Here is a 25,314-nt window from a genome sequence, read left to right on the forward strand (position 1 = left end):
TGGTCTGTTACGCCCCTGTCTAGGGGGTCAGGGTGCAACATACAAAGATAAATTAGCATGTTCCCTCTCCGATCCCCAAACCAAAATCCAGGATCGAGATGTTCCAACAGAATGATATTTATTTTAAACGAAAGAAAGTGTCAAACAAAACATGACACTACAACTCAGGGCGAACCAAGGCCAACATAATAAACAAAATAAGCCATTTCCCACAGAAAGTGCTAGCTAGCCTGATAGAAATAAACAAACCAAAAGACAGTCGCTAACCCTAACTCCCTAATGTGAAAACAGTCCAAAGAAAATGGCAGTTCACCCCTACAGATTTAATACTATTTACAAAATATACAATTTATAAACAAAACCACGGCACAAAACCTAACAATTCAAAAATGCTAAATAAGGTTTGGAAACCAAGAACAGCAAACAGGTGCTGATGCCAGAAAGAGCCTCGCTAGCTGTTGGGAACCGTACTTTTAAAACTACAGGAAGTGTAGGATGGACCAATCAGCTTCCTGTACTGCCCCCCAATCCGGCCAATCAGGCAGGGCACCTATAAGAACAAGAAAATAAAAACAACACATATGGCCAGGACCGTAACATGGTCTACTAGTAATGAAGCACGATGGTTGGCAAACCAATAAAGTAGCAAAACAGCAATGAAAGAACAAAATTTGATGAAAATATAGAACAATTTCTATGAATAAATAGGCAGTAACACCAGCTTGTGCTGCCCGTAAACCCAAGCAAAGAAGCTTACAGCACGTGGTATTCCCAAGCGGTCTTCCTACCAAGTACTAACCAGGCCCGGCCCTATTTGGCTGCCGAGATCGGACGGGATCGGGCGCTTAGAGAGCAGTGTGGCCGTAAGCTGCATTTGACATCATCAACAGCTCTTAAAAACGCTGGAGAAGCAGAATGCATGACCCTTGCTAAGAAGAAGATAAATGTGGCAAAGTACAAAGTACTATAACTGTATTGGTCTGTTACGCCCCTGTCTAGGGGGTCAGGGTGCAACATACAAAGATAAATTAGCATGTTCCCTCTCCGATCCCCAAACCAAAATCCAGGATCGAGATGTTCCAACAGAATGATATTTATTTTAAACGAAAGAAAGTGTCAAACAAAACATGACACTACAACTCAGGGCGAACCAAGGCCAACATAATAAACAAAATAAGCCATTTCCCACAGAAAGTGCTAGCTAGCCTGATAGAAATAAACAAACCAAAAGACAGTCGCTAACCCTAACTCCCTAATGTGAAAACAGTCCAAAGAAAATGGCAGTTCACCCCTACAGATTTAATACTATTTACAAAATATACAATTTATAAACAAAACCACGGCACAAAACCTAACAATTCAAAAATGCTAAATAAGGTTTGGAAAGCAAGAACAGCAAACAGGTGCTGATGCCAGAAAGAGCCTCGCTAGCTGTTGGGAACCGTACTTTTAAAACTCCAGGAAGTGTAGGATGGACCAATCAGCTTCCTGTACTGCCCCCCAATCCGGCCAATCAGGCAGGGCACCTATAAGAACAAGAAAATAAAAACAACACATATGGCCAGGACCGTAACATGGTCTACTAGTAATGAAGCACGATGGTTGGCAAACCAATAAAGTAGCAAAACAGCAATGAAAGAACAAAATTTGATGAAAATATAGAACAATTTCTATGAATAAATAGGCAGTAACACCAGCTTGTGCTGCCCGTAAACCCAAGCAAAGAAGCTTACAGCACGTGGTATTCCCAGGCGGTCTTCCTACCAAGTACTAACAAGGCCCAGCCCTATTTGGCTGCCGAGATCGGACGGGATCGGGCGCTTAGAGAGCAGTGTGGCCGTAAGCTGCATTTGACATCATCAACAGCTCTTAAAAACGCTGGAGAAGCAGAATGCATGACCCTTGCTAAGAAGAAGATAAATGTGGCAAAGTACAAAGTACTATAACTGTACTGGTCTGTTACGCCCCTATCTAGGGGGTCAGGGTGCAACATACAAAGATAAATTAGCATGTTCCCTCTCCGATCCCCAAACCAAAATCCAGGATCGAGATGTTCCAACAGAATGATATTTATTTTAAACGAAAGAAAGTGTCAAACAAAACATGACACTACAACTCAGGGCGAACCAAGGCCAACATAATAAACAAAATAAGCCATTTCCCACAGAAAGTGCTAGCTAGCCTGATAGAAATCAACAAACCAAAAGATAGTCGCTAACCCTAACTCCCTAATGTGAAAACAAGAGAAAACAATCAAAAGAAAATGGCAGTCCACCCCTACAGATTTAATACTATTTACAAAATATACAATTTATAAACAAAACCACGGCACAAAACCTAACAATTCAAAAATGCTAAATAAGGTTTGGAAAGCAAGAACAGCAAACAGGTGCTGCTGCCAGAAAGAGCCTCGCTAGCTGTTGGGAACCGTACTTTTAAAACTCCAGGAAGTGTAGGATGGACCAATCAGCTTCCTGTACTTCCCCCAAATCCGGCCAATCAGGCAGGGCACCTATAAGAACAACAAAATAAAAAAAACACATATGGCCAGGACCGTAACATGGTCTACTAGTAATGAAGCACGATGGTTGACAAACCAATAAAGTAGCAAAACAGCAATGAAAGAACAAAATTTGATGAAAATATAGAACAATTTCTATGAATAAATAGGCAGTAACACCAGCTTGTGCTGCCCGTAAACCCAAGCAAAAAAGCTTACAGCACCTGGTATTCCCAGGCGGTCTTCCTACCAAGTACTAACCAGGCCCGGCTCTATTTGGCTGCCGAGATCTGACGAGATCGGGCGCTTAGAGAGCGGTGTGGCCGTAAGCTGCATTTGACATCATCAACAGCTCTTAAAAACGCTGGAGAAGCAGAATGCATGACACTTGCTAAGAAGAAGATAAATGTGGCAAAGTACAAAGGACTATAACTGTACTGGTCTGTTACGCCCCTGTCTAGGGGCTCAGGGTGCAACATACAAAGATAAATTAGCATGTTCCCTCTCCGATCCCCAAACCAAAATCCAGGATCGAGATGTTCCAACAGAATGATATTTATTTTAAACGAAAGAAAGTGTCAAACAAAACATGACACTACAACTCAGGGCGAACCAAGGCCAACATAATAAACATAATAAGCCATTTCCCCCAGAAAGTGCTAGCTAGCCTGATAGAAATCAACAAACCAAAAGACAGTCGCTAACCCTAACTCCCTAATGTGAAAACAGTCCAAAGAAAATGGCAGTTCACCCCTACAGATTTAATACTATTTACAAAATATACAATTTATAAACAAAACCACGGCACAAAACCTAACAATTCAAAAATGCTAAATAAGGTTTGGAAACCAAGAACAGCAAACAGGTGCTGATGCCAGAAAGAGCCTCGCTAGCTGTTGGGAACCGTACTTTTAAAACTCCAGGAAGTGTAGGATGGACCAATCAGCTTCCTGTACTGCCCCCCAATCCGGCCAATCAGGCAGGGCACCTATAAGAACAAGAAAATAAAAACAACACATATGGCCAGGACCGTAACATGGTCTATTAGTAATGAAGCACGATGGTTGACAAACCAATAAAGTAGCAAAACAGCAATGAAAGAACAAAATTTGATGAAAATATAGAACAATTTCTATGAATAAATAGGCAGTAACACCAGCTTGTGCTGCCCGTAAACCCAAGCAAAAAAGCTTACAGCACCTGGTATTCCCAGGCGGTCTTCCTACCAAGTACTAACCAGGCCCGGCTTTATTTGGCTGCCGAGATCGGACGAGATCGGGCGCTTAGAGAGCGGTGTGGCCGTAAGCTGCATTTGACATCATCAACAGCTCTTAAAAACGCTGGAGAAGCAGAATGCATGACACTTGCTAAGAAGAAGATAAATGTGGCAAAGTACAAAGTACTATAACTGTACTGGTCTGTTACGCCCCTGTCTAGGGGGTCAGGGTGCAACATACAAAGATAAATTAGCATGTTCCCTCTCCGATCCCCAAACCAAAATCCAGGATCGAGATGTTCCAACAGAATGATATTTATTTTAAACGAAAGAAAGTGTCAAACAAAACATGACACTACAACTCAGGGCGAACCAAGGCCAACATAATAAACAAAATAAGACATTTCCCACAGAAAGTGCTAGCTAGCCTGATAGAAATAAACAAACCAAAAGACAGTCGCTAACCCTAACTCCCTAATGTGAAAACAGTCCAAAGAAAATGGCAGTTCACCCCTACAGATTTAATACTATTTACAAAATATACAATTTATAAACAAAACCACGGCACAAAACCTAACAATTCAGAAATGCTAAATAAGGTTTGGAAACCAAGAACAGCAAACAGGTGCTGATGCCAGAAAGAGCCTCGCTAGCTGTTGGGAACCGTACTTTTAAAACTCCAGGAAGTGTAGGATGGACCACTCAGCTTCCGGTACTGCCCCCTAATCCGGCCAATCAGGCAGGGCACCTATAAGAACAAGAAAATAAAAACAACACATATGGCCAGGACCGTAACATGGTCTATTAGTAATGAAGCACGATGGTTGACAAACCAATAAAGTAGCAAAACAGCAATGAAAGAACAAAATTTGATGAAAATATAGAACAATTTCTATGAATAAATAGGCAGTAACACCAGCTTGTGCTGCCCTTAAACCCAAGCAAAAAAGCTTACAGCACCTGGTATTCCCAGGCGGTCTTCCTACCAAGTACTAACCAGGCCCGGCTCTATTTGGCTGCCGAGATCGGACGAGATCGGGCGCTTAGAGAGCGGTGTGGCTGTAAGCTGCATTTGACATCATCAACAGCTCTTAAAAACGCTGGAGAAGCAGAATGCATGACACTTGCTAAGAAGAAGATAAATGTGGCAAAGTACAAAGTACTATAACTGTACTGGTCTGTTACGCCCCTGTCTAGGGGGTCAGGGTGCAACATACAAAGATAAATTTGCATGTTCCCTCTCCGATCCTCAAACCAAAATCCAGGATTGAGATGTTCCAACAGAATGATATTTATTTTAAACGAAAGAAAGTGTTAAACAAAACATGACACTACAACTCAGGGCGAACCAAGGCCAACATAATAAACAATATAAGCCATTTCCCACAGAAAGTGCTAGCTAGCCTGATAGAAATAAACAAACCAAAAGATAGTCGCTAACCCTAACTCCCTAATGTGAAAACAAGAGAAAACAATCAAAAGAAAATGGCTGTTCACCCCTACAGATTTAATACTATTTACAAAATATACAATTTATAAACAAAACCACGGCACAAAACCTAACAATTCAAAAATGCTAAATAAGGTTTGGAAACCAAGAACAGCAAACAGGTGCTGATGCCAGAAAGAGCCTCGCTAGCTGTTGGGAACCGTACTTTTAAAACTCCAGCAAGTGTAGGATGGACCAATCAGCTTCCTGTACTGCCCCCCAATCCGGCCAATCAGGCAGGGCACCTATAAGAACAAGAAAATAAAAACAACACATATGGCCAGGACCGTAACATGGTCTATTAGTAATGAAGCACGATGGTTGACAAACCAATAAAGTAGCAAAACAGCAATGAAAGAACAAAATTTGATGAAAATATAGAACAATTTCTATGAATAAATAGGCAGTAACACCAGCTTGTGCTGCCCGTAAACCCAAGCAAAAAAGCTTACAGCACCTGGTATTCCCAGGCGGTCTTCCTACCAAGTACCAACCAGGCCCGGCCCTATTTGGCTGCCGAGATCGGACGAGATCGGGCACTTAGAGAGCGGTGTGGCCGTAAGCTGCATTTGACATCATCAACAGCTCTTAAAAACGCTGGAGAAGCAGAATGCATGACACTTGCTAAGAAGAAGATAAATGTGGCAAAGTACAAAGTACTATAACTGTACTGGTCTGTTACGCCCCTGTCTAGGCTGTGGAACAAGATGGCGGCGCGGCAGTAGCTCGCAGCGGCCTCTCCGGATCCAACAAATGGTGTTTTTGCCGTATTTAGCCAGACCCTTTACAGTACATGGACACCACAGTCAGCTGTGTTCATGTTTACGACCGCCAGACATTGCTGCGGCACAGGGTTCATACATACAATAATCTGCACGAGGAAGTAATTGGTAACCTTCGCGACCTCGGCTTGCTACGACCCCAGCGACAAATACCAGGCCCCCAGCCCTCGGTGTCACCTGACGCCGGTGGCCAGGTGAGGGGACGTCGGAAGCGCTGCTCGAGGAAGCGGAAGCGCGGCAAGCGGGCGGGTGTCCGTGCTAGGCTAAATGCTAACCCTAGCCGGCCGGCTCTACCGTCCATTCTCCTCTCCAACGTCTGCTCCCTGGACAATAAACTAGACTAAATCCGACTCCAGCGGACCACGCGGCGAGAATTCAGAGACTGCTGCATCTTTGTTTTCACGGAGACGTGGCTCAGTGACAGAGTTCCGGAAGCCGCCATCCAGCTAGACGGGCTAACCGTGTTTCGCGCCGACAGAAACGCTGCTCTGTGCGGTAAGACTCGCGGTGGTGGCGTGTGTGTTTACATCAACACGGAGTGGTGCAAGAACTCTGTGCTTGTCTCACGTTTCTGCTCATCGCTAGTGGAGTTTGTGACTGTTAGATGCAGACCGTTCTATTTACCACGGGAATTCACCACTGTTTTCATTGTCGGAGTGTACATTCCCCCCAGCGCTAATGCTAAGGAGGCACTGTGTGAACTCTACGGTGCTATTAGCGACCTGCAGAACGCTCACCCCGACGGACTGTTTATTATTGCCGGAGATTTCAACCATGCGAATCTCAGGACTGTGCTCCCTAAACTTCATCAGCATGTGGACTTTGCAACGAGAGGAGGGAACACGCTGGATCTTGTTTACACAAACATCCCCGGCGCGTATCGTGCGGAGCCCCGCCCCCATCTCGGCTACTCAGACCACATCTCGGTTATGCTAATTCCAGCATACAGACCGCTCGTCAGACGCTCTAAACCGGTTCTGAAACAGGTGAAAACCTGGCCAGCAGGAGCTACTTCTGCTCTTCAAGACTGTCTTGAGTGCACTGACTGGGACATGTTTAGGGAGGCCGCAACCAACGGCGATTCCATCAACTTGGAGGAATACACGTCAACAGTAACCAGCTACATCAGCAAGTGCGTTGACGATGTGACCATCTCCAAGACCATCACTACACGCTCCAACAGGAAGCCGTGGATAAATGCCAATGTGTGTGCGCTGCTGAAACAAAGAGACGCTGCCTTCAGAACAGGGGACAAGACGGCCTTGAGAACAGCAAGGGCCAAACTGTCCCGTGCCATTAGAGAGGCAAAGCGCGCACACTCAAAGAAAATCCACGACCACTTCGAAGACAGCGGAGACACCCGGCGCATGTGGCAGGGCATCCAGGCGATCACGAACTACAAGACAACTTCACCTGATTGTGACCGCGACGCCTCCCTCCCAGATGCGCTGAACCACTTCTACGCCCGGTTTGAGGCACAGAACAACGTGAAGGCGAGGAAGTCCACTCCACCTCCCAGTGACCAGGTGCTCTGTCTAACCACAGCTGAAGTGAGGAAAACTCTATGCAGAGTTAACCCACGGAAGTCTGCTGGACCAGACAACATTCCTGGCAGAGTGCTCAGGGAGTGCGCAGAACAGCTAGCGGATGTCTTCACAGACATCTTCAACATCTCCCTGAGCAGCAACGTTGTTCCTACGTGCCTCAAGGCAACGACCATCGTGCCTGTGCCTAAGAAATCTACTGTCTCCTGCCTCAATGACTACCGTCCCGTCGCGCTCACACCCATCGTGATGAAGTGCTTCGAGAGGCTCGTCATGAGGCACATTAAGACCCAACTCCCAACCTCCCTGGACCCCATGCAGTTTGCGTATCGTCCAAATCGTTCCACGGACGATGCCATCTCCACGACCCTCCATCTGGCCCTCACCCACCTGGACAGTAAGGACTCATACGTACGAATGCTGTTCATTGACTTCAGCTCAGCATTCAACACAATCATCCCTCAGCACCTGACTGAGAAATTGAGCATACTGGGCCTGAACACCTCCCTCTGCAACTGGATTCTGGACTTCCTGACTGGGAGACCCCAGTCAGTCCGGATCGGGAACAACATCTCCAGCACCACCACACTGAGCACTGGAGCCCCTCAGGGCTGTGTGCTCAGCCCTCTGCTGTTCACTCTGCTGACGCACGACTGTGTAGCAATGCACAGCTCAAACCACATAGTCAAGTTTGCTGATGACACGACCGTGGTGGGTTTAATCAGCAAGAACGACGAGTCAGCCTACAGAGAGGAGGTGCAACGATTAACAGCCTGGTGTGGAGCAAACAACCTGTCTCTGAACGTTGACAAAACTAAAGAGATGGTTGTGGACTTCAGGAGAGCACAGGGTGACCATTCTCCATTGATCATCGATGGATCCTCAGTGGAGATAGTCAAGAGCACCAAATTCCTTGGTGTTCATCTGGCGGACAACCTCACCTGGTCAGTCAACACCAGCTCCATCACCAAGAAGGCCCAGCAGCGTCTCTACTTCCTGAGAAGGCTGAGGAAAGCCCATCTCCCTCCCCCCATCCTGACCATGTTCTACAGAGGGACCATTGAGAGCATCCTGAGCAGCTGCATCACTGCCTGGTTTGGGAACTGCACCGTCGCGGATCGCAAGACCCTACAGAGGATAGTGAGGACAGCTGAGAAGATCATCGGAGTCTCTCTGCCCTCTATCATGCACATTTACACCACACGCTGCATCCGCAAAGCCAACAGCATTGTGGACGACCGCACACACCCATCACACACACTCTTCACACTCCTGCCATCAGGAAAGAGGTTCCGAAGCATTCGGGCCACCACATCCAGACTATGCAACAGTTTTTTCCCACAAGCCATCAGGCTCCTCAACACACAGAACTGAAATAGAACTTAAACACACTGCAAACCGAACTCAGCACATTCTCATCACTCACTACTCATCTCATTCCACCACCACTTATTTATTATTTATTTACTTTTATCATTCTACATTTACTGCACTACACTGTTTACCTGCTGTTTTTTTTTGCACATTCCAATGCAATTGCACTTTTTTTACATGCTGGACATTTAAATGCACTATACCGTTTACAAGCTGCTCTTTTTTTTAACACCCCTAGCACACTTAACTGAACTGTACTGTACTGTAAAATAGTATACAGTAGGTTTACTGGTCGGCACTGTCTTGGGTCTTGTGTCTTGTGTCCTGTCCTGTGTTACTTGTGTTGTCTGTCTACACTGTACGTCTGTACTGTTTTTTCGTCTGCACTGTTTGCACTTGGTTGCACTCGATGCACTTTATTATAACTTGTGTTGTTTGTAGCACCTTGGTTCTTGGAGGAACGTTATCTCGTTTCAACTGTGTACTGTGAACAACTGTGTATAGTAGAAATGACAATAAAAGCCACTTGACTTGACTAGGGGGTCAGGGTGCAACATACAAAGATAAATTAGCATGTTCCCTCTCCGATCCCCAAACCAAAATCCAGGATCGAGATGTTCCAACAGAATGATATTTATTTTAAACGAAAGAAAGTGTCAAACAAAACATGACACTACAACTCAGGGCGAACCAAGGCCAACATAATAAACAAAATAAGCCAGTTCCCACAGAAAGTGCTAGCTAGCCTGATAGAAATAAACAAACCAAAAGACAGTCGCTAACCCTAACTCCCTAATGTGAAAACAGTCCAAAGAAAATGGCAGTTCACCCCTACAGATTTAATACTATTTACAAAATATACAATTTATAAACAAAACCACGGCACAAAACCTAACAATTCTAAAATGCTAAATAAGGTTTGGAAACCAAGAACAGCAAACAGGTGCTGATGCCAGAAAGAGCCTCGCTAGCTGTTGGGAACCGTACTTTTAAAACTCCAGGAAGTGTAGGATGGACCAATCAGCTTCCTGTACTTCCCCCAAATCCGGCCAATCAGGCAGGGCACCTATAAGAACAACAAAATAAAAACAACACATATGGCCAGGACCGTAACATGGTCTACTAGTAATGAAGCACGATGGTTGACAAACCAATAAAGTAGCAAAACAGCAATGAAAGAACAAAATTTGATGAAAATATAGAACAATTTCTATGAATAAATAGGCAGTAACACCAGCTTGTGCTGCCCGTAAACCCAAGCAAAAAAGCTTACAGCACCTGGTATTCCCAGGCGGTCTTCCTACCAAGTACTAACCAGGCCCGGCTCTATTTGGCTGCCGAGATCGGACGAGATCGGGCGCTTACAGAGCGGTGTGGCCGTAAGCTGCATTTGACATCATCAACAGCTCTTAAAAACGCTGGAGAAGCAGAATTCATGACACTTGCTAAGAAGAAGATAAATGTGGCAAAGTACAAAGTACTATAACTGTACTGGTCTGTTACGCCCCTGTCTAGGGGGTCAGGGTGCAACATACAAAGATAAATTAGCATGTTCCCTCTCCGATCCCCAAACCAAAATCCAGGATCGAGATGTTCCAACAGAATGATATTTATTTTAAACGAAAGAAAGTGTCAAACAAAACATGACACTACAACTCAGGGCGAACCAAGGCCAACATAATAAACAAAATAAGCCATTTCCCACAGAAAGTGCTAGCTAGCCTGATAGAAATAAACAAACCAAAAGACAGTCGCTAACCCTAACTCCCTAATGTGAAAACAGTCCAAAGAAAATGGCAGTTCACCCATACAGATTTAATACTATTTACAAAATATACAATTTATAAACAAAACCACGGCACAAAACCTAACAATTCAAAAATGCTAAATAAGGTTTGGAAACCAAGAACAGCAAACAGGTGCTGATGCCAGAAAGAGCCTCGCTAGCTGTTGGGAACTGTACTTTTAAAACTCCAGGAAGTGTAGGATGGACCAATCAGCTTCCTGTACTGCCCCCCAATCCGGCCAATCAGGCAGGGCACCTATAAGAACAAGAAAATAAAAACAACACATATGGCCAGGACCGTAACATGGTCTACTAGTAATGAAGCACGATGGTTGGCAAACCAATAAAGTAGCAAAACAGCAATGAAAGAACAAAATTTGATGAAAATATAGAACAATTTCTATGAATAAATAGGCAGTAACACCAGCTTGTGCTGCCCGTAAACCCAAGCAAAAAAGCTTACAGCACCTGGTATTCCCAGGCGGTCTTCCTACCAAGTACTAACCAGGCCCGGCTCTATTTGGCTGCCGAGATCGGACGAGATCGGGCGCTTACAGAGCGGTGTGGCCGTAAGCTGCATTTGACATCATCAACAGCTCTTAAAAACGCTAGAGAAGCAGAATGCATGACACTTGCTAAGAAGAAGATAAATGTGGCAAAGTACAAAGTACTATAACTGTACTGGTCTGTTACGCCCCTGTCTAGGGGGTCAGGGTGCAACATACAAAGATAAATTAGCATGTTCCCTCTCCGATCCCCAAACCAAAATCCAGGATCGAGATGTTCCAACAGAATGATATTTATTTTAAACGAAAGAAAGTGTCAAACAAAACATGACACTACAACTCAGGGCGAACCAAGGCCAACATAATAAACAAAATAAGCCATTTCCCACAGACAGTGCTAGCTAGCCTGATAGAAATAAACAAACCAAAAGACAGTCGCTAACCCTAACTCCCTAATGTGAAAACAGTCCAAAGAAAATGGCAGTTCACCCCTACAGATTTAATACTATTTACAAAATATACAATTTATAAACAAAACCACGGCACAAAACCTAACAATTCAAAAATGCTAAATAAGGTTTGGAAACCAAGAACAGCAAACAGGTGCTGATGCCAGAAAGAGCCTCGCTAGCTGTTGGGAACCGTACTTTTAAAACTCCAGGAAGTGTAGGATGGACCAATCAGCTTCCTGTACTGCCCCCCAATCCGGCCAATCAGGCAGGGCACCTATAAGAACAAGAAAATAAAAACAACACATATGGCCAGGACCGTAACATGGTCTACTAGTAATGAAGCACGATGGTTGGCAAACCAATAAAGTAGCAAAACAGCAATGAAAGAACAAAATTTGATGAAAATATAGAACAATTTCTATGAATAAATAGGCAGTAACACCAGCTTGTGCTGCCCGTAAACCCAAGCAAAGAAGCTTACAGCACGTGGTATTCCCAGGCGGTCTTCCTACCAAGTACTAACAAGGCCCGGCCCTATTTGGCTGCCGAGATCGGACGGGATCGGGCGCTTAGAGAGCGGTGTGGCCGTAAGCTGAATTTGACATCATCAACAGCTCTTAAAAACGCTGGAGAAGCAGAATGCATGACACTTGCTAAGAAGAAGATAAATGTGGCAAAGTACAAAGTACTATAACTGTACTGGTCTGTTACGCCCCTGTCTAGGGGGTCAGGGTGCAACATACAAAGATAAATTAGCATGTTCCCTCTCCGATCCCCAAACCAAAATCCAGGATCGAGATGTTCCAACAGAATGATATTTATTTTAAACGAAAGAAAGTGTCAAACAAAACATGACACTACAACTCAGGGCGAACCAAGGCCAACATAATAAACAAAATAAGCCATTTCCCACAGAAAGTGCTAGCTAGCCTGATAGAAATAAACAAACCAAAAGACAGTCGCTAACCCTAACTCCCTAATGTGAAAACAGTCCAAAGAAAATGGCAGTTCACCCCTACAGATTTAATACTATTTACAAAATATACAATTTATAAACAAAACCACGGCACAAAACCTAACAATTCAAAAATGCTAAATAAGGTTTGGAAACCAAGAACAACAAACAGGTGCTGATGCCACAAAGAGCCTCGCTAGCTGTTGGGAACCGTACTTTTAAAACTCCAGGAAGTGTAGGATGGACCAATCAGCTTCCTGTACTGCCCCCCAATCCGGCCAATCAGGCAGGGCACCTATAAGAACAAGAAAATAAAAACAACACATATGGCCAGGACCGTAACATGGTCTACTAGTAATGAAGCACGATGGTTGGCAAACCAATAAAGTAGCAAAACAGCAATGAAAGAACAAAATTTGATGAAAATATAGAACAATTTCTATGAATAAATAGGCAGTAACACCAGCTTGTGCTGCCCGTAAACCCAAGCAAAAAAGCTTACAGCACCTGGTATTCCCAGGCAGTCTTCCTACCAAGTACTAACCAGGCCCGGCTCTATTTGGCTGCCGAGATCGGACGAGATCGGGCGCTTAGAGAGCGGTTTGGCCGTAAGCTGCATTTGACATCATCAACAGCTCTTAAAAACGCTGGAGAAGCAGAATGCATGACACTTGCTAAGAAGAAGATAAATGTGGCAAAGTACAAAGTACTTTAACTGTACTGGTCTGTTACGCCCCTGTCTAGGGGGTCAGGGTGCAACATACAAAGATAAATTAGCATGTTCCCTCTCCGATCCCCAAACCAAAATCCAGGATCGAGATGTTCCAACAGAATGATATTTATTTTAAACGAAAGAAAGTGTCAAACAAAACATGACACTACAACTCAGGGCGAACCAAGGCCAACATAATAAACAAAATAAGCCATTTCCCACAGAAAGTGCTAGCTAGCCTGATAGAAATAAACAAACCAAAAGACAGTCGCTAACCCTAACTCCCTAATGTGAAAACAGTCCAAAGAAAATGGCAGTTCACCCCTACAGATTTAATACTATTTACAAAATATACAATTTATAAACAAAACCACGGCACAAAACCTAACAATTCAAAAATGCTAAATAAGGTTTGGAAACCAAGAACAGCAAACAGGTGCTGATGCCAGAAAGAGCCTCGCTAGCTGTTGGGAACCGTACTTTTAAAACTCCAGGAAGTGTAGGATGGACCAATCAGCTTCCTGTACTGCCCCCCAATCCGGCCAATCAGGCAGGGCACCTATAAGAACAAGAAAATAAAAACAATACATATGGCCAGGACCGTAACATGGTCTACTAGTAATGAAGCACGATGGTTGGCAAACCAATAAAGTAGCAAAACAGCAATGAAAGAACAAAATTTGATGAAAATATAGAACAATTTCTATGAATAAATAGGCAGTAACACCAGCTTGTGCTGCCCGTAAACCCAAGCAAAGAAGCTTACAGCACGTGGTATTCCCAAGCGGTCTTCCTACCAAGTACTAACCAGGCCCGGCCCTATTTGGCTGCCGAGATCGGACGGGATCGGGCGCTTAGAGAGCAGTGTGGCCGTAAGCTGCATTTGACATCATCAACAGCTCTTAAAAACGCTGGAGAAGCAGAATGCATGACCTTTGCTAAGAAGAAGATAAATGTGGCAAAGTACAAAGTACTATAACTGTACTGGTCTGTTACGCCCCTGTCTAGGGGGTCAGGGTGCAACATACAAAGATAAATTAGCATGTTCCCTCTCCGATCCCCAAACCAAAATCCAGGATCGAGATGTTCCAACAGAATTATATTTATTTTAAACGAAAGAAAGTGTCAAACAAAACATGACACTACAACTCAGGGCGAACCAAGGCCAACATAATAAACAAAATAAGCCATTTCCCACAGAAAGTGCTAGCTAGCCTGATAGAAATAAACAAACCAAAAGACAGTCGCTAACCCTAACTCCCTAATGTGAAAACAGTCCAAAGAAAATGGCAGTTCACCCCTACAGATTTAATACTATTTACAAAATATACAATTTATAAACAAAACCACGGCACAAAACCTAACAATTCAAAAATGCTAAATAAGGTTTGGAAAGCAAGAACAGCAAACAGGTGCTGATGCCAGAAAGAGCCTCGCTAGCTGTTGGGAACCGTACTTTTAAAACTCCAGGAAGTGTAGGATGGACCAATCAGCTTCCTGTACTGCCCCCCAATCCGGCCAATCAGGCAGGGCACCTATAAGAACAAGAAAATAAAAACAACACATATGGCCAGGACCGTAACATGGTCTACTAGTAATGAAGCACGATGGTTGGCAAACCAATAAAGTAGCAAAACAGCAATGAAAGAACAAAATTTGATGAAAATATAGAACAATTTCTATGAATAAATAGGCAGTAACACCAGCTTGTGCTGCCCGTAAACCCAAGCAAAGAAGCTTACAGCACGTGGTATTCCCAGGCGGTCTTCCTACCAAGTACTAACAAGGCCCAGCCCTATTTGGCTGCCGAGATCGGACGGGATCGGGCGCTTAGAGAGCAGTGTGGCCGTAAGCTGCATTTGACATCATCAACAGCTCTTAAAAACGCTGGAGAAGCAGAATGCATGACCCTTGCTAAGAAGAAGATAAATGTGGCAAAGTACAAAGTACTATAACTGTACTGGTCTGTTACGCCCCTATCTAGGGGGTCAGGGTGCAACATACAAAGATAAATTAGCATGTTCCCTCTCCGATCCCCAAACCAAAATCCAGGATCGAGATGTTCCAACAGAATGATATTTATTTTAAACGAAAGAAAGTGTCAAACAAAACATGACACTACAACTCAGGGCGAACCAAGGCCAACATAATAAACAAAATAAGCCATTTCCCACAGAAAGTGCTAGCTAGCCTGATAGAAATCAACAAACCAAAAGATAGTCGCTAACCCTAACTCCCTAATGTGAAAACAAGAGAAAACAATCAAAAGAAAATGGCAGTCCACCCCTACAGATTTAATACTATTTACAAAATATACAATTTATAAACAAAACCACGGCACAAAACCTAACAATTCAAAAATGCTAAATAAGGTTTGGAAAGCAAGAACAGCAAACAGGTGCTGCTGCCAGAAAGAGCCTCGCTAGCTGTTGGGAACCGTACTTTTAAAACTCCAGGAAGTGTAGGATGGACCAATCAGCTTCCTGTACTTCCCCCAAATCCGGCCAATCAGGCAGGGCACCTATAAGAACAACAAAATAAAAACAACACATATGGCCAGGACCGTAACATGGTCTACTAGTAATGAAGCACGATGGTTGACAAACCAATAAAGTAGCAAAACAGCAATGAAAGAACAAAATTTGATGAAAATATAGAACAATTTCTATGAATAAATAGGCAGTAACACCAGCTTGTGCTGCCCGTAAACCCAAGCAAAAAAGCTTACAGCACCTGGTATTCCCAGGCGGTCTTCCTACCAAGTACTAACCAGGCCCGGCTCTATTTGGCTGCCGAGATCGGACGAGATCGGGCGCTTAGAGAGCGGTGTGGCCGTAAGCTGCATTTGACATCATCAACAGCTCTTAAAAACGCTGGAGAAGCAGAATGCATGACACTTGCTAAGAAGAAGATAAATGTGGCAAAGTACAAAGGACTATAACTGTACTGGTCTGTTACGCCCCTGTCTAGGGGCTCAGGGTGCAACATACAAAGATAAATTAGCATGTTCCCTCTCCGATCCCCAAACCAAAATCCAGGATCGAGATGTTCCAACAGAATGATATTTATTTTAAACGAAAGAAAGTGTCAAACAAAACATGACACTACAACTCAGGGCGAACCAAGGCCAACATAATAAACAAAATAAGCCATTTCCCCCAGAAAGTGCTAGCTAGCCTGATAGAAATCAACAAACCAAAAGACAGTCGCTAACCCTAACTCCCTAATGTGAAAACAGTCCAAAGAAAATGGCAGTTCACCCCTACAGATTTAATACTATTTACAAAATATACAATTTATAAACAAAACCACGGCACAAAACCTAACAATTCAAAAATGCTAAATAAGGTTTGGAAACCAAGAACAGCAAACAGGTGCTGATGCCAGAAAGAGCCTCGCTAGCTGTTGGGAACCGTACTTTTAAAACTCCAGGAAGTGTAGGATGGACCAATCAGCTTCCTGTACTGCCCCCCAATCCGGCCAATCAGGCAGGGCACCTATAAGAACAAGAAAATAAAAACAACACATATGGCCAGGACCGTAACATGGTCTATTAGTAATGAAGCACGATGGTTGACAAACCAATAAAGTAGCAAAACAGCAATGAAAGAACAAAATTTGATGAAAATATAGAACAATTTCTATGAATAAATAGGCAGTAACACCAGCTTGTGCTGCCCGTAAACCCAAGCAAAAAAGCTTACAGCACCTGGTATTCCCAGGCGGTCTTCCTACCAAGTACTAACCAGGCCCGGCTTTATTTGGCTGCCGAGATCGGACGAGATCGGGCGCTTAGAGAGCGGTGTGGCCGTAAGCTGCATTTGACATCATCAACAGCTCTTAAAAACGCTGGAGAAGCAGAATGCATGACACTTGCTAAGAAGAAGATAAATGTGGCAAAGTACAAAGTACTATAACTGTACTGGTCTGTTACGCCCCTGTCTAGGGGGTCAGGGTGCAACATACAAAGATAAATTAGCATGTTCCCTCTCCGATCCCCAAACCAAAATCCAGGATCGAGATGTTCCAACAGAATGATATTTATTTTAAACGAAAGAAAGTGTCAAACAAAACATGACACTACAACTCAGGGCGAACCAAGGCCAACATAATAAACAAAATAAGCCAGTTCCCACAGAAAGTGCTAGCTAGCCTGATAGAAATAAACAAACCAAAAGACAGTCGCTAACCCTAACTCCCTAATGTGAAAACAGTCCAAAGAAAATGGCAGTTCACCCCTACAGATTTAATACTATTTACAAAATATACAATTTATAAACAAAACCACGGCACAAAACCTAACAATTCTAAAATGCTAAATAAGGTTTGGAAACCAAGAACAGCAAACAGGTGCTGATGCCAGAAAGAGCCTCGCTAGCTGTTGGGAACCGTACTTTTAAAACTCCAGGAAGTGTAGGATGGACCAATCAGCTTCCTGTACTTCCCCCAAATCCGGCCAATCAGGCAGGGCACCTATAAGAACAACAAAATAAAAACAACACATATGGCCAGGACCGTAACATGGTCTACTAGTAATGAAGCACGATGGTTGACAAACCAATAAAGTAGCAAAACAGCAATGAAAGAACAAAATTTGATGAAAATATAGAACAATTTCTATGAATAAATAGGCAGTAACACCAGCTTGTGCTGCCCGTAAACCCAAGCAAAAAAGCTTACAGCACCTGGTATTCCCAGGCGGTCTTCCTACCAAGTACTAACCAGGCCCGGCTCTATTTGGCTGCCGAGATCGGACGAGATCGGGCGCTTAGAGAGCGGTGTGGCTGTAAGCTGCATTTGACATCATCAACAGCTCTTAAAAACGCTGGAGAAGCAGAATGCATGACACTTGCTAAGAAGAAGATAAATGTGGCAAAGTACAAAGTACTATAACTGTACTGGTCTGTTACGCCCCTGTCTAGGGGGTCAGGGTGCAACATACAAAGATAAATTAGCATGTTCCCTCTCCGATCCCCAAACCAAAATCCAGGATCGAGATGTTCCAACAGAATGATATTTATTTTAAACGAAAGAAAGTGTCAAAGAAAACATGACACTACAACTCAGGGCGAACCAAGGCCAACATAATAAACAAAATAAGCCATTTCCCACAGAAAGTGCTAGCTAGCCTGATAGAAATAAACAAACCAAAACACAGTCGCTAACCCTAACTCCCTAATGTGAAAACCAGAGAAAACAATCAAAAGAAAATGGCAGTCCACCCCTACAGATTTAATACTATTTACAAAATATACAATTTATAAACAAAACCACGGCACAAAACCTAACAATTCAAAAATGCTAAATAAGGTTTGGAAAGCAAGAACAGCAAACAGGTGCTGCTGCCAGAAAGAGCCTCGCTAGCTGTTGGGAACCGTACTTTTAAAACTCCAGGAAGTGTAGGATGGACCAATCAGCTTCCTGTACTTCCCCCAAATCCGGCCAATCAGGCAGGGCACCTATAAGAACAACAAAATAAAAACAACACATATGGCCAGGACCGTAACATGGTCTACTAGTAATGAAGCACGATGGTTGACAAACCAATAAAGTAGCAAAACAGCAATGAAAGAACAAAATTTGATGAAAATATAGAACAATTTCTATGAATAAATAGGCAGTAACACCAGCTTGTGCTGCCCGTAAACCCAAGCAAAAAAGCTTACAGCACCTGGTATTCCCAGGTGGTCTTCTTACCAAGTACTAACCAGGCCCGGCTCTATTTGGCTGCCGAGATCGGACGAGATCGGGCGCTTAGAGAGCGGTGTGGCCGTAAGCTGCATTTGACATCATCAACAGCTCTTAAAAACGCTGGAGAAGCAGAATGCATGACACTTGCTAAGAAGAAGATAAATGTGGCAAAGTACAAAGTACTATAACTGTACTGGTCTGTTACGCCCCTGTCTAGGCTGTGGAACAAGATGGCGGCGCGGCAGTAGCTCGCAGCGGCCTCTCCGGATCCAACAAATGGTGTTTTTGCCGTATTTAGCCAGACCCTTTACAGTACATGGACACCACAGTCAGCTGTGTTCATGTTTACGACCGCCAGACATTGCTGCGGCACAGGGTTCATACATACAATAATCTGCACGAGGAAGTAATTGGTAACCTTCGCGACCTCGGCTTGCTACGACCCCAGCGACAAATACCAGGCCCCCAGCCCTCGGTGTCACCTGACGCCGGTGGCCAGGTGAGGGGACGTCGGAAGCGCTGCTCGAGGAAGCGGAAGCGCGGCAAGCGGGCGGGTGTCCGTGCTAGGCTAAATGCTAACCCTAGCCGGCCGGCTCTACCGTCCATTCTCCTCTCCAACGTCTGCTCCCTGGACAATAAACTAGACTAAATCCGACTCCAGCGGACCACGCGGCGAGAATTCAGAGACTGCTGCATCTTTGTTTTCACGGAGACGTGGCTCAGTGACAGAGTTCCGGAAGCCGCCATCCAGCTAGACGGGCTAACCGTGTTTCGCGCCGACAGAAACGCTGCTCTGTGCGGTAAGACTCGCGGTGGTGGCGTGTGTGTTTACATCAACACGGAGTGGTGCAAGAACTCTGTGCTTGTCTCACGTTTCTGCTCATCGCTAGTGGAGTTTGTGACTGTTAGATGCAGACCGTTCTATTTACCACGGGAATTCACCACTGTTTTCATTGTCGGAGTGTACATTCCCCCCAGCGCTAATGCTAAGGAGGCACTGTGTGAACTCTACGGTGCTATTAGCGACCTGCAGAACGCTCACCCCGACGGACTGTTTATTATTGCCGGAGATTTCAACCATGCGAATCTCAGGACTGTGCTCCCTAAACTTCATCAGCATGTGGACTTTGCAACGAGAGGAGGGAACACGCTGGATCTTGTTTACACAAACATCCCCGGCGCGTATCGTGCGGAGCCCCGCCCCCATCTCGGCTACTCAGACCACATCTCGGTTATGCTAATTCCAGCATACAGACCGCTCGTCAGACGCTCTAAACCGGTTCTGAAACAGGTGAAAACCTGGCCAGCAGGAGCTACTTCTGCTCTTCAAGACTGTCTTGAGTGCACTGACTGGGACATGTTTAGGGAGGCCGCAACCAACGGCGATTCCATCAACTTGGAGGAATACACGTCAACAGTAACCAGCTACATCAGCAAGTGCGTTGACGATGTGACCATCTCCAAGACCATCACTACACGCTCCAACAGGAAGCCGTGGATAAATGCCAATGTGTGTGCGCTGCTGAAACAAAGAGACGCTGCCTTCAGAACAGGGGACAAGACGGCCTTGAGAACAGCAAGGGCCAAACTGTCCCGTGCCATTAGAGAGGCAAAGCGCGCACACTCAAAGAAAATCCACGACCACTTCGAAGACAGCGGAGACACCCGGCGCATGTGGCAGGGCATCCAGGCGATCACGAACTACAAGACAACTTCACCTGATTGTGACCGCGACGCCTCCCTCCCAGATGCGCTGAACCACTTCTACGCCCGGTTTGAGGCACAGAACAACGTGAAGGCGAGGAAGTCCACTCCACCTCCCAGTGACCAGGTGCTCTGTCTAACCACAGCTGAAGTGAGGAAAACTCTATGCAGAGTTAACCCACGGAAGTCTGCTGGACCAGACAACATTCCTGGCAGAGTGCTCAGGGAGTGCGCAGAACAGCTAGCGGATGTCTTCACAGACATCTTCAACATCTCCCTGAGCAGCAACGTTGTTCCTACGTGCCTCAAGGCAACGACCATCGTGCCTGTGCCTAAGAAGTCTACTGTCTCCTGCCTCAATGACTACCGTCCCGTCGCGCTCACACCCATCGTGATGAAGTGCTTCGAGAGGCTCGTCATGAGGCACATTAAGACCCAACTCCCAACCTCCCTGGACCCCATGCAGTTTGCGTATCGTCCAAATCGTTCCACGGACGATGCCATCTCCACGACCCTCCATCTGGCCCTCACCCACCTGGACAGTAAGGACTCATACGTACGAATGCTGTTCATTGACTTCAGCTCAGCATTCAACACAATCATCCCTCAGCACCTGACTGAGAAATTGAGCATACTGGGCCTGAACACCTCCCTCTGCAACTGGATTCTGGACTTCCTGACTGGGAGACCCCAGTCAGTCCGGATCGGGAACAACATCTCCAGCACCACCACACTGAGCACTGGAGCCCCTCAGGGCTGTGTGCTCAGCCCTCTGCTGTTCACTCTGCTGACGCACGACTGTGTAGCAATGCACAGCTCAAACCACATAGTCAAGTTTGCTGATGACACGACCGTGGTGGGTTTAATCAGCAAGAACGACGAGTCAGCCTACAGAGAGGAGGTGCAACGATTAACAGCCTGGTGTGGAGCAAACAACCTGTCTCTGAACGTTGACAAAACTAAAGAGATGGTTGTGGACTTCAGGAGAGCACAGGGTGACCATTCTCCATTGATCATCGATGGATCCTCAGTGGAGATAGTCAAGAGCACCAAATTCCTTGGTGTTCATCTGGCGGACAACCTCACCTGGTCAGTCAACACCAGCTCCATCACCAAGAAGGCCCAGCAGCGTCTCTACTTCCTGAGAAGGCTGAGGAAAGCCCATCTCCCTCCCCCCATCCTGACCATGTTCTACAGAGGGACCATTGAGAGCATCCTGAGCAGCTGCATCACTGCCTGGTTTGGGAACTGCACCGTCGCGGATCGCAAGACCCTACAGAGGATAGTGAGGACAGCTGAGAAGATCATCGGAGTCTCTCTGCCCTCTATCATGCACATTTACACCACACGCTGCATCCGCAAAGCCAACAGCATTGTGGACGACCGCACACACCCATCACACACACTCTTCACACTCCTGCCATCAGGAAAGAGGTTCCGAAGCATTCGGGCCACCACATCCAGACTATGCAACAGTTTTTTCCCACAAGCCATCAGGCTCCTCAACACACAGAACTGAAATAGAACTTAAACACACTGCAAACCGAACTCAGCACATTCTCATCACTCACTACTCATCTCATTCCACCACCACTTATTTATTATTTATTTACTTTTATCATTCTACATTTACTGCACTACACTGTTTACCTGCTGTTTTTTTTTGCACATTCCAATGCAATTGCACTTTTTTTACATGCTGGACATTTAAATGCACTATACCGTTTACAAGCTGCTCTTTTTTTTAACACCCCTAGCACACTTAACTGAACTGTACTGTACTGTAAAATAGTATACAGTAGGTTTACTGGTCGGCACTGTCTTGGGTCTTGTGTCTTGTGTCCTGTCCTGTGTTACTTGTGTTGTCTGTCTACACTGTACGTCTGTACTGTTTTTTCGTCTGCACTGTTTGCACTTGGTTGCACTCGATGCACTTTATTATAACTTGTGTTGTTTGTAGCACCTTGGTTCTTGGAGGAACGTTATCTCGTTTCAACTGTGTACTGTGAACAACTGTGTATAGTAGAAATGACAATAAAAGCCACTTGACTTGACTAGGGGGTCAGGGTGCAACATACAAAGATAAATTAGCATGTTCCCTCTCCGATCCCCAAACCAAAATCCAGGATCGAGATGTTCCAACAGAATGATATTTATTTTAAACGAAAGAAAGTGTCAAACAAAACATGACACTACAACTCAGGGCGAACCAAGGCCAACATAATAAACAAAATAAGCCAGTTCCCACAGAAAGTGCTAGCTAGCCTGATAGAAATAAACAAACCAAAAGACAGTCGCTAACCCTAACTCCCTAATGTGAAAACAGTCCAAAGAAAATGGCAGTTCACCCCTACAGATTTAATACTATTTACAAAATATACAATTTATAAACAAAACCACGGCACAAAACCTAACAATTCTAAAATGCTAAATAAGGTTTGGAAACCAAGAACAGCAAACAGGTGCTGATGCCAGAAAGAGCCTCGCTAGCTGTTGGGAACCGTACTTTTAAAACTCCAGGAAGTGTAGGATGGACCAATCAGCTTCCTGTACTTCCCCCAAATCCGGCCAATCAGGCAGGGCACCTATAAGAACAACAAAATAAAAACAACACATATGGCCAGGACCGTAACATGGTCTACTAGTAATGAAGCACGATGGTTGACAAACCAATAAAGTAGCAAAACAGCAATGAAAGAACAAAATTTGATGAAAATATAGAACAATTTCTATGAATAAATAGGCAGTAACACCAGCTTGTGCTGCCCGTAAACCCAAGCAAAAAAGCTTACAGCACCTGGTATTCCCAGGCGGTCTTCCTACCAAGTACTAACCAGGCCCGGCTCTATTTGGCTGCCGAGATCGGACGAGATCGGGCGCTTACAGAGCGGTGTGGCCGTAAGCTGCATTTGACATCATCAACAGCTCTTAAAAACGCTGGAGAAGCAGAATTCATGACACTTGCTAAGAAGAAGATAAATGTGGCAAAGTACAAAGTACTATAACTGTACTGGTCTGTTACGCCCCTGTCTAGGGGGTCAGGGTGCAACATACAAAGATAAATTAGCATGTTCCCTCTCCGATCCCCAAACCAAAATCCAGGATCGAGATGTTCCAACAGAATGATATTTATTTTAAACGAAAGAAAGTGTCAAACAAAACATGACACTACAACTCAGGGCGAACCAAGGCCAACATAATAAACAAAATAAGCCATTTCCCACAGAAAGTGCTAGCTAGCCTGATAGAAATAAACAAACCAAAAGACAGTCGCTAACCCTAACTCCCTAATGTGAAAACAGTCCAAAGAAAATGGCAGTTCACCCATACAGATTTAATACTATTTACAAAATATACAATTTATAAACAAAACCACGGCACAAAACCTAACAATTCAAAAATGCTAAATAAGGTTTGGAAACCAAGAACAGCAAACAGGTGCTGATGCCAGAAAGAGCCTCGCTAGCTGTTGGGAACTGTACTTTTAAAACTCCAGGAAGTGTAGGATGGACCAATCAGCTTCCTGTACTGCCCCCCAATCCGGCCAATCAGGCAGGGCACCTATAAGAACAAGAAAATAAAAACAACACATATGGCCAGGACCGTAACATGGTCTACTAGTAATGAAGCACGATGGTTGGCAAACCAATAAAGTAGCAAAACAGCAATGAAAGAACAAAATTTGATGAAAATATAGAACAATTTCTATGAATAAATAGGCAGTAACACCAGCTTGTGCTGCCCGTAAACCCAAGCAAAAAAGCTTACAGCACCTGGTATTCCCAGGCGGTCTTCCTACCAAGTACTAACCAGGCCCGGCTCTATTTGGCTGCCGAGATCGGACGAGATCGGGCGCTTACAGAGCGGTGTGGCCGTAAGCTGCATTTGACATCATCAACAGCTCTTAAAAACGCTAGAGAAGCAGAATGCATGACACTTGCTAAGAAGAAGATAAATGTGGCAAAGTACAAAGTACTATAACTGTACTGGTCTGTTACGCCCCTGTCTAGGGGGTCAGGGTGCAACATACAAAGATAAATTAGCATGTTCCCTCTCCGATCCCCAAACCAAAATCCAGGATCGAGATGTTCCAACAGAATGATATTTATTTTAAACGAAAGAAAGTGTCAAACAAAACATGACACTACAACTCAGGGCGAACCAAGGCCAACATAATAAACAAAATAAGCCATTTCCCACAGACAGTGCTAGCTAGCCTGATAGAAATAAACAAACCAAAAGACAGTCGCTAACCCTAACTCCCTAATGTGAAAACAGTCCAAAGAAAATGGCAGTTCACCCCTACAGATTTAATACTATTTACAAAATATACAATTTATAAACAAAACCACGGCACAAAACCTAACAATTCAAAAATGCTAAATAAGGTTTGGAAACCAAGAACAGCAAACAGGTGCTGATGCCAGAAAGAGCCTCGCTAGCTGTTGGGAACCGTACTTTTAAAACTCCAGGAAGTGTAGGATGGACCAATCAGCTTCCTGTACTGCCCCCCAATCCGGCCAATCAGGCAGGGCACCTATAAGAACAAGAAAATAAAAACAACACATATGGCCAGGACCGTAACATGGTCTACTAGTAATGA

The 25,314-nt window shown here is 44.6% G+C and overlaps 4 non-coding genes and 14 pseudogenes across 4 annotated transcripts; all 18 read right to left on the reverse strand.

The window, feature by feature from the left end:
- Positions 1–750: 750 nt before the first annotated feature.
- LOC137111495 (5S ribosomal RNA) lies at positions 751–869 on the reverse strand (annotated as a pseudogene).
- An 857-nt stretch (positions 870–1,726) lies between these two features.
- Positions 1,727–1,845, reverse strand: LOC137111586 (5S ribosomal RNA; annotated as a pseudogene).
- An 867-nt stretch (positions 1,846–2,712) lies between these two features.
- Positions 2,713–2,831, reverse strand: LOC137112022 (5S ribosomal RNA; annotated as a pseudogene).
- Positions 2,832–3,688: 857 nt separating this feature from the next.
- On the reverse strand, positions 3,689–3,807 carry LOC137112142 (5S ribosomal RNA; annotated as a pseudogene).
- An 857-nt stretch (positions 3,808–4,664) lies between these two features.
- Positions 4,665–4,783, reverse strand: LOC137112007 (5S ribosomal RNA; annotated as a pseudogene).
- An 867-nt stretch (positions 4,784–5,650) lies between these two features.
- On the reverse strand, positions 5,651–5,769 carry LOC137111420 (5S ribosomal RNA; annotated as a pseudogene).
- Positions 5,770–10,171: 4,402 nt separating this feature from the next.
- Positions 10,172–10,290, reverse strand: LOC137111729 (5S ribosomal RNA). The gene has a single exon (XR_010912333.1). It is a non-coding gene; the product is annotated as a 5S ribosomal RNA (ribosomal RNA).
- An 857-nt stretch (positions 10,291–11,147) lies between these two features.
- LOC137111740 (5S ribosomal RNA) lies at positions 11,148–11,266 on the reverse strand. The gene has a single exon (XR_010912334.1). It is a non-coding gene; the product is annotated as a 5S ribosomal RNA (ribosomal RNA).
- Positions 11,267–12,123: 857 nt separating this feature from the next.
- On the reverse strand, positions 12,124–12,242 carry LOC137111530 (5S ribosomal RNA; annotated as a pseudogene).
- Positions 12,243–13,099: 857 nt separating this feature from the next.
- LOC137112118 (5S ribosomal RNA) lies at positions 13,100–13,218 on the reverse strand (annotated as a pseudogene).
- An 857-nt stretch (positions 13,219–14,075) lies between these two features.
- LOC137111497 (5S ribosomal RNA) lies at positions 14,076–14,194 on the reverse strand (annotated as a pseudogene).
- Positions 14,195–15,051: 857 nt separating this feature from the next.
- Positions 15,052–15,170, reverse strand: LOC137111588 (5S ribosomal RNA; annotated as a pseudogene).
- An 867-nt stretch (positions 15,171–16,037) lies between these two features.
- On the reverse strand, positions 16,038–16,156 carry LOC137111778 (5S ribosomal RNA; annotated as a pseudogene).
- An 857-nt stretch (positions 16,157–17,013) lies between these two features.
- LOC137112144 (5S ribosomal RNA) lies at positions 17,014–17,132 on the reverse strand (annotated as a pseudogene).
- Positions 17,133–17,989: 857 nt separating this feature from the next.
- LOC137112008 (5S ribosomal RNA) lies at positions 17,990–18,108 on the reverse strand (annotated as a pseudogene).
- An 867-nt stretch (positions 18,109–18,975) lies between these two features.
- LOC137112158 (5S ribosomal RNA) lies at positions 18,976–19,094 on the reverse strand (annotated as a pseudogene).
- A 4,402-nt stretch (positions 19,095–23,496) lies between these two features.
- LOC137111751 (5S ribosomal RNA) lies at positions 23,497–23,615 on the reverse strand. Its single transcript, XR_010912335.1, has one exon. It is a non-coding gene; the product is annotated as a 5S ribosomal RNA (ribosomal RNA).
- Positions 23,616–24,472: 857 nt separating this feature from the next.
- Positions 24,473–24,591, reverse strand: LOC137111763 (5S ribosomal RNA). The gene has a single exon (XR_010912336.1). It is a non-coding gene; the product is annotated as a 5S ribosomal RNA (ribosomal RNA).
- Positions 24,592–25,314: the final 723 nt, after the last annotated feature.

The sequence above is a fragment of the Channa argus genome, unplaced genomic scaffold (assembly GCF_033026475.1).
Source record: "Channa argus isolate prfri unplaced genomic scaffold, Channa argus male v1.0 Contig011, whole genome shotgun sequence".
NCBI classification, from domain to species: domain Eukaryota; kingdom Metazoa; phylum Chordata; class Actinopteri; order Anabantiformes; family Channidae; genus Channa; species Channa argus.